The sequence below is a fragment of the Sinohyriopsis cumingii genome, unplaced genomic scaffold (assembly GCF_028554795.1).
Source record: "Sinohyriopsis cumingii isolate HCF-2022 unplaced genomic scaffold, ASM2855479v2 utg001097l, whole genome shotgun sequence".
Taxonomy (NCBI): Eukaryota; Metazoa; Mollusca; class Bivalvia; order Unionida; family Unionidae; genus Sinohyriopsis; species Sinohyriopsis cumingii.
This window is the reverse complement of record NW_028315958.1, coordinates 430134-438338: the sequence shown is the minus strand read 5'-3', so window position 1 is coordinate 438338 and position 8205 is coordinate 430134. Positions and strand designations below refer to the sequence as shown.

Here is an 8205-nt window from a genome sequence, read left to right as displayed (position 1 = left end):
ATATAGTGCTAATACATATGACATAAAATAGCCATCACAAAACCCAAAACATTTAGAATTGAATGTTATTTGGGTTCAAGATAGAGAGATTAGAGGAAATTGAGATTAGATTTCGGTTCAAACCTTTAAATGCATCAGAAAAAACACTTTTTTAAAACATAGTTATAAGCTATCATGAGACTAACCTTCTTGGATATATTTTCATATAATTTTTACATTTGGATAGAGAAGTGATCTATGATTTGTTTGCAAAACTGACAAGACACAATCTTAAACCTATTTGTTAGGATAGTTTATGACATCAGCACTGTTTAGAGGAAAAGATACTGTTTGCTACATGTAATTGCATTAAATAAACTGAACCAATCAAAATTACTATATTGTTACTATACATAATCATTTATTGTAGCAAGATATTGTTGTCTGCAAGCGTGTTTGCTAGAAGCACACTGATGCAGAAAATGTCATACAGTTTGAAAAAATAATAGCTACAGCATTATAAATTTGAGTACAATGCTTATTTTGTTTATACTGGAGCATAAATCAATGAGAGAGAGAGAGAGGAATGGGTACACAAAACTTGTGAGGGCTGAGTGTTTTTTGGCTTAAAATTCCTTTTGGTATGACAATCATATTAGACTAGACATGGTTCTGTATGTAAGTGGTTATGCCTGACATACTTGCTTGAAAATAATTCAATATGGTTCTGATAGCTTTTACTTGAATGCCTTTACTAAACAGCAAGTTACAATCTGTTATTTATTGTACATTTTTATACAGGTGTAGGGAGTCATGTACATGAAATTGTTTATTATGTTTAGATATTTATTGTCATCTTCTCTAAACAAAGGCTGACTGGGAACTACAAGCACTGATGCTTTGAAAACCATGCAACTAAGGCAGGTGCTATGATAATTAACAGAGATTGATGTATCATTGGACAATCATGACCAGCAAATATATTTAGTAACACAGATTAGAGATAACTGTGGTTGATACTTGTACTAACAGCTGAAATATTTTTCAGCCTAACACCCTGTGTGTCAAGGATATCTTCATTAACTAATTCCCATGGGTCAGTGTTGAACAGAGTCAGTGTTTGAACCATTCTGCCTCTAATGTTAACCCTCTCCATTTGAAAAGAGCATCACTCTGAATATAGAATGAAGATAAGGTATGGTATATCACTCAGCTGACAATTTATGCTGGTGTGACAAATTATGTGTGTGTGTGATTTGAATTTTTAACGTAGCTTTAACAATTTTTCAGTCATATCGCTATGATGTATGATGTCTGCAGTGTGGCAGTTTATAGTGATGTCTAGCACTGCAGCACCATGACGCAAACATGTAGCATGATGTCCCACCCAGTCACATTATCCTGACACCAGGTCAACCAGTCCTAACACTAGCCTCTTAATGCTGAGTGCCAAGCAAGCACCTGTTAGTACCAATTTTGTAAGTCTTTGGTATGACTTGGCCGGGGATTGAACCCATGACCTCCCGCATCCAAGGCAGATGCTCTAACCACTAGGCCACGAGAGCGGTCTTGAACAATGTAACCATGTGTAACTTTACATGAGCCAGAGAATAATCAATATAACTACCATTGCAAATCTTTTAGAAACGTAATCTCTAAATGCAATTGGGAACAAGAATTATGAAGTAGAAAAATTCATATACAAGTTATCTTGACAATGAAATGATGTTCACAGTGATAAGACAGGGCATGGCATACAATAACTTGATTTTATATATCAAGGTAGGTACTATAATGAGTTGATAAAAACCCAGAGGTTAATTTTGTTTTCCTTGTTAATGTAAGTATTTGTTCTTGGAGTCTGCTTCATTAGTTATTATATTGTTGACCGACAGAGCCGGATTTTTTGTGTTTTGCTTTTGTTGGCTTTGTCAGCACCATTATAACCAAATACATTTCCCAAGGACACACTAAAGTGGTTAGCCCAATGCTGGCTTGAGCAGACTGTCAAAGCTTGAATGCTAGGATTATGAGTCTAATTCCCTATGAAATGAGCCATCACAGGTTGTTTTACTAGGTGAAATTACACACAAACACACACACACACACACACACACACACACACACACACACATACATACACACACAAATACATACATATATACATCCATTCTTCCATCCATCCATACATACACAAATACATACATCCATCTATCCATCCATTCTTCCATTCATCTATCCATCCATCCATACACACACACACACACATCCATCCATCCATCCACACACACACACATACACACACATGCACACATACATACATACATACATACATACATACATACATACATACATACATGTAGTCTTTCCCATGCACAGTTACAACACTTTTAAATAAATACATACATAGCCAATAATGAAATAGACAGAATATGTGAATTTCTTGTAGTTGGAATTGTTGTAAGACAGCATGTTCAAGTACAAAGTGTTACAAAGTGTGGAAAGTATAAAATACAATGAAGTTATAATGTTCTGAACATCTAATTGGGTCAATTATATATAAATATATATATATATATATATATATATATATATATATATATATATATATATATATATATATATATATATATATATATATATATATAATCTGTCTTCCCCAATTGTTTTTGCTTAATTGTGCTAAAATAGTTTTATTATCAAAATCTAATTCTGAAAACTCCCCATTCAGGTGACCCTGCACAGCTACAGGGGAACAGCTGCAGAATCACATATCAACAGGTTTCTCTTTGTAGCAATTACAGTCAATTGGATTCCAACAAACTGACATTGATAATCTGAAATATGATAGCCTTCATGTCCTCCAGTCCAGTAATTGGGTTTCTCATAAAAGGCAAACTGATATCATTTTGCCTGGTCATTTCTGAAACTCCATCCTTAGTGAAGTGACATAGGGGGGCCCTTCTTTGATACAAGTCTGAGAGGGATCACACCAATAAACAGCAGAGCCAAATGGCACAGAACGTTAAGTGGGGGATAAAAGACAATATTTTTGTTTTGAAAGATGTATTGATGACAGAAAAGAAGATACTTCCAATATATGCAACAGCAGTCAGACAACATGCAAAGGTATGTTTTCAATGTCATGATATTTGACAATTGATTTAATATTTTCTTTTACTTTGATAGTTATATTTTCAGTTGACTTTTTTAATCTTATATAATGTAATTTCCATAAACAAAATGACATCAAACTGGTTAATTCAAAGCTAGAAAATTACTTTCTTTTAAAGATGGATGAATATTTTATATGAGATTTTCCAAGTCATACTTTTTGTTTTCAGTTTATACAGTAGATGTGATTAGCTATATCAGTTATGTATGTAAAATGTGTTGGCTTTAACTGAGTTGCAGATTGAGTTTAAGCTTAGGAATGGCCTTACAGATATCAGTAAATATTCTTTCAAGGTATTTTATATACGAATTTGATGTATTGTGACTAGTACTACAATAATAACCCAAACAGACCTTTAGTCTAAAAGACAATAACATCATTAGGCTGGGTAATAAGAGTTGGAAGATATTCTGCATTTGGTCATTATGAAAGATACACAGTTGCAAATCCGGTAATACTTCGACCATACATTTATTCATATTTGAAGCATTTGTGGAGAATTAAGTAAAAAAGAGCCTCTTCAATATATGCTATGAATATTGGACACTGGTAGGAAGAATACAAAAGACATAATTTTATATATATTGGATAAATGATTATAAAAGTACTTCATAATGAGGTCCACAAACATAGACCACACTTTAAGCAGGATGTGAGTTACCAAGGGAACTCCAAAAATTAAGAGAAAAAAATCCCTTTGATATCAAGAAAACTGGTGTGTGGGGGGGGGGGAGCAGCGTTATGGAACTGTGCTGTTTATTGACCAATTCCTCATTTTACATTCATGTCGATATCGTGCTTTTTCTAATGAAGTTGTTGGTTATTCTGTTCAAATAACATTTATTTTCAAAATGTCCAACATATGAAAGATCGTTCCAACTGGTTTCAACAACCTATCACGTGTTACAAATTAATTAATTGGAATTAATAATATGCGGGTTTGCAAGTTATCAGGGCATGAGTTATTGAGGGAGCGGTGTACTTTGTTAGCTTAATTTCAAATGCACACATTATTAAGCTTATATTTTTGCAAATAAATGTTAGTGATTTTTCGGCATGATTCTGACTAACTTTATTAAATTCCATTGTACAATTCAATACAAATCAATAAGGCCTAACATTTATCCCCATGATATGTATCTTTATGCCGATGTAAGTTTACAGAGGTTTACTCATTCATGTAGTGGGTCTATGAGCCTTCCGTCTTTAGGACATTTGTGACTGAAAATTCAACATTTATATGCTTTAAAGTGTATGTTTCTCAAGATTATATCCTTAATTATTTCATCTTCACAGATTTTATGCAGTTGGTTTTTAGATTAGAAGTAACATATTAATTTTTTTCTATCTTTGATTGCAGGAAGGAAAAGGATCAGAAAGCACAGACCAAGAGTTAGCTCTTGTTGAATACACCCACAAATTTTTGTATCTGGCCATTTTTTCAGATGAAAACACTTTATATTTTGTAAAGAACCAAGAGCAAAAGTGCAAAAAGAGAAATTGGCATACAGCAAAATGTCACTGAAGCTAGATAATAAAGGCAAACATATTATATATACAGCTTATCTAGCATGTAAATTGTTTGGACATGTCACCAAAGATATAATTTCAATGAAAAATATTAACAAGAAGTGGCTGGAAACTAGAATAAAAATTTATTTAAAATAAGTCTAACACTGTGGCACAAAACTGCAAAATTGATATTAATCATATGACAAAAGTAAATTGCTGTACGATCTGTGTGATTTATTTTCCTTTTGAGATCGATTTGATTCTTTCAAGACATCACTGTTTTGAGCAAAACTTACAAACTTTTTCAATCTTTAATGCTAAAATATTAAATTTATGACAATCTCTATAGGAAGTATTTTGTACTATTTTGTGAAGACAGTATATGCACACTTGTTACTGGTTGCTTCTTTACAAAGATATGATTGCGCTATTATAACCATTAGGGCTGTTCCATTTAAACATACATGGTACCCAGGGAAGGCAGTTTTTAAAAAATATATGCCATGGTCCTTTGTTTTCAACGAGTTCATATGAAAATTATAAGAAATTTCTAAATAGCATCTATGGGTGAGTACCCCACTTTAAAAGTGCCTTCCCTTTGTCCCACATATTTTTTAATGGAACATCCTTATTATCTGGAACAAATGTTCATTATTCAGTTTAAAGTGATACACTTGTCAGCTATCTATCTATGCATTGATCATGGAAAGAAGGCTTAGCATGATCTTCAGGATGACAAACTTGATGTAGGGGTGACATCTTTCTTTGTATCCAGATATTATTTCAAAATAAAATCTATAACTAGTCACATTTAACATTAGCACCTCTTGGCATAAGCAAATATCAAATGATATGTAAATGTATTCAGCAATCACCTTAAATTTAATTAGGTATATGGTATGTTTGGCAATATAGTGATATTATCACATTCATATACACATTTACTGGGCGGCCAATGTGGGTATGTGAGAAAGCTTGCCAGTAGCTTCTCGAGGGTAGGTGGTTCTTTCCGGGGATTTCCCGGGTTCTTCCTCCACCATTAATACTGGCCGCCATGTATAGCCTATCGTGTGCTGAAAAATGGCGTTAAACCCTACAACAACAACAACAACAACAACATTTGCTGGGAGCACACAAACTATCAAATATGTCTTCATTTGCATCATCACCTGAACATATTTTCCCAGTAGTCAAAACAAGCATTTTAAGCTGAAAAAGCTGCTGTTGTAATTGTTGTTTTGTTTATAAAATATACATTCTTATTGTATCTTTTCTGAAGGGTAAATCAATTGTATCTCAAAGTTGAATGAGAACTATGTCATTATTTTTGTCCATCTTGATTAATCTTATCAACAAAAGTGGACTTATTTTTGTGACCTCTTCATATGTGTATCATTTAACTACTGTGTTTGTGTTCTTTGAAAGCTAAAAGGAACATCACTGAACGTTTCCACTGAATAGTTCATTGTAAATCTAACTTTTTAAGCTCTATCATTAGGTAATGACAGTTTCAAAGTTGCTGCAATATTAACAGTATGCCTTTTTGATATGGACTCCCATTTTGATTAAAATGTGTCAGAAAATAATAATCGTTGTGCCTTGATCTGGGATAGAAATTTTCCCCTTGGGATTACAGATCTGCATCAAACACTCAGCCCAACCTTGTGTACCACTTTAAATTCTGAGCCAAGGATGGAATTTTCATAATTTACACATAGGCATATGATGGATTCTATTATTACTACTATAGGCAGTCTCCACTTGGGAGGGTAGTACATTTGATAATCAGTAGAGTAATATAATAGTATAATAAGCATTTACAACTAATATTAAACACAAAGTTCAAGTCATATAGGAATAACAACACATAATTTTATTATATTTTGGAGGCAGTGTGAGGCATAGATCTAGTAATCTTACATGAGATATTTTAAACAACCAAATGAATGGTATACTGTTACAATGCAAATAGGGTAATGTTGCTATTTGTGCTTTGGAATTAACGATGTAGTATTTTTACTACACCAGGTTTTGCAAACCAAATAAGTTAGTGTTACACTGTTAAATGGAAACAGGGTAATACAACTAAATGAACAATGTAATAGTATCTCTACATCAAGTTTTGGAAATAAAGACAATTAGTTTTACAATGTGACCTAGAAATAAAGTAATCTTACTACACAAATTTGGTGATTGACAATGTAGCATGTTACTACATCATATTTTGGAGATCACAGACTCTGCTTTACAATGTCACATGTAAATAGGGTAATATTACTAGATGGGTTTGGTGGAGAGCTATGTAGTATTGTTACTACATCAGGCTTTGGGATCACGAAATCAGTGCCTAGAAATAGGGTACTGTTACTACATGGGTTTGGTGGAAGGCTATGTAGTATTGTTACTACATCAGGCTTGGAAATCACAAAACCAGTGCCCTAGAAATAGGGTATTGTTACTACATGGGTTTGGTGGAAGGCTTTGTAGTATTGTTACTATTTTGAAGAAAACAAATCAGTGCCTAGAAATAGGGTATTGTTACTACATGGGTCTGGTGGAGAGCTATCTTGTATTGTTGCTACGTCAGGTTTTAGAGATCACAAAATCAGTGCCTAGAAATAGGGTAATATTACTACATGGGTTTGGTGGATGGCTGCGTAGCATTGTTACTGCATCAGGCTTGGAAATCATAAAACCAGTGCCCTAGAAATAGGGTATTGTTACTACATGGGTTTGGTGGAGAGCCATGTAGTATTGTCACTATATCAGAATTTGAAGAAAACAAATCAATGCCCAGAAATAGGGTTTTGTTACTACATGGGTTTGGTGGAAGGCTATGTAGTATTGTTACTACATCAGATTTTGAAGAAAACAAATCAATGCCCAGAAATAGGGTAATGTTACTACATGGGTTTGGTGGAAGGCTATGTAGTATTGTTACTACATCAGATTTTGAAGAAAACAAATCAATGCCTAGAAATAGGGTATTGTTACTACATGGGTTTGGTGGAAGTCTATGTAGTATTGTTACTACATCAGATTTTGAAGAAAACAAATCAGTGCCTAGAAATAGGGTATTGTTACTTCATGGGTTTGGTGGAGAGCTATGTAGTATTGTTGCTACATCATGTTTTAGAGATCACAAAATCAGTGGTGGGAAATAGGGTATTGTTAATGCATATGTTTGGGAATTAACCATGTAGTATTGTTACGAGTATATTTACTAGTACAACATGATTCACTTTACAACTTCTTGTGCTTCTTCTTATAAACTTGATATTTTGTGTACAGGGTTTAAAATTCCTTTAGAAAGGACAAGCAAGCAATTCCTTTTTTATTCTGACAGTCATTTAATGTAGATGCCATACAGTATATAATTCGACGATATGATTATTAATACCAACCTAGATTTTAACCTTGGATTTGCGCAGAGTCAATTTCAACCCGTTAGCGGTTCACTGAGGTCTGAGGTCTTTGTGCGCAATATTATTCAGTCACATCTTTGGGTGTTACATATATGTTCGCAAGGTTATAATTGG

General features: G+C 33.6%; 1 protein-coding gene and 1 long non-coding RNA gene across 2 annotated transcripts in view; both read left to right on the top strand.

Annotated features, from left to right (window-relative positions):
- Positions 1 to 978: 978 nt before the first annotated feature.
- Positions 979 to 8205, top strand: part of LOC149772861 (uncharacterized) — a 28863-nt gene continuing 21636 nt past the window's right edge. The window contains exon 1 of the mRNA XM_089947204.1: positions 979 to 1174. The gene's annotated coding sequence lies outside the window, so the exon portion shown is untranslated. The remainder of the gene's footprint in view (positions 1175 to 8205) is intronic.
- On the top strand, positions 2692 to 6202 carry LOC149772862 (uncharacterized). Its single transcript, XR_016417567.1, has 2 exons — positions 2692 to 3108; positions 4515 to 6202. It is a non-coding gene; the product is annotated as an uncharacterized LOC149772862 (long non-coding RNA).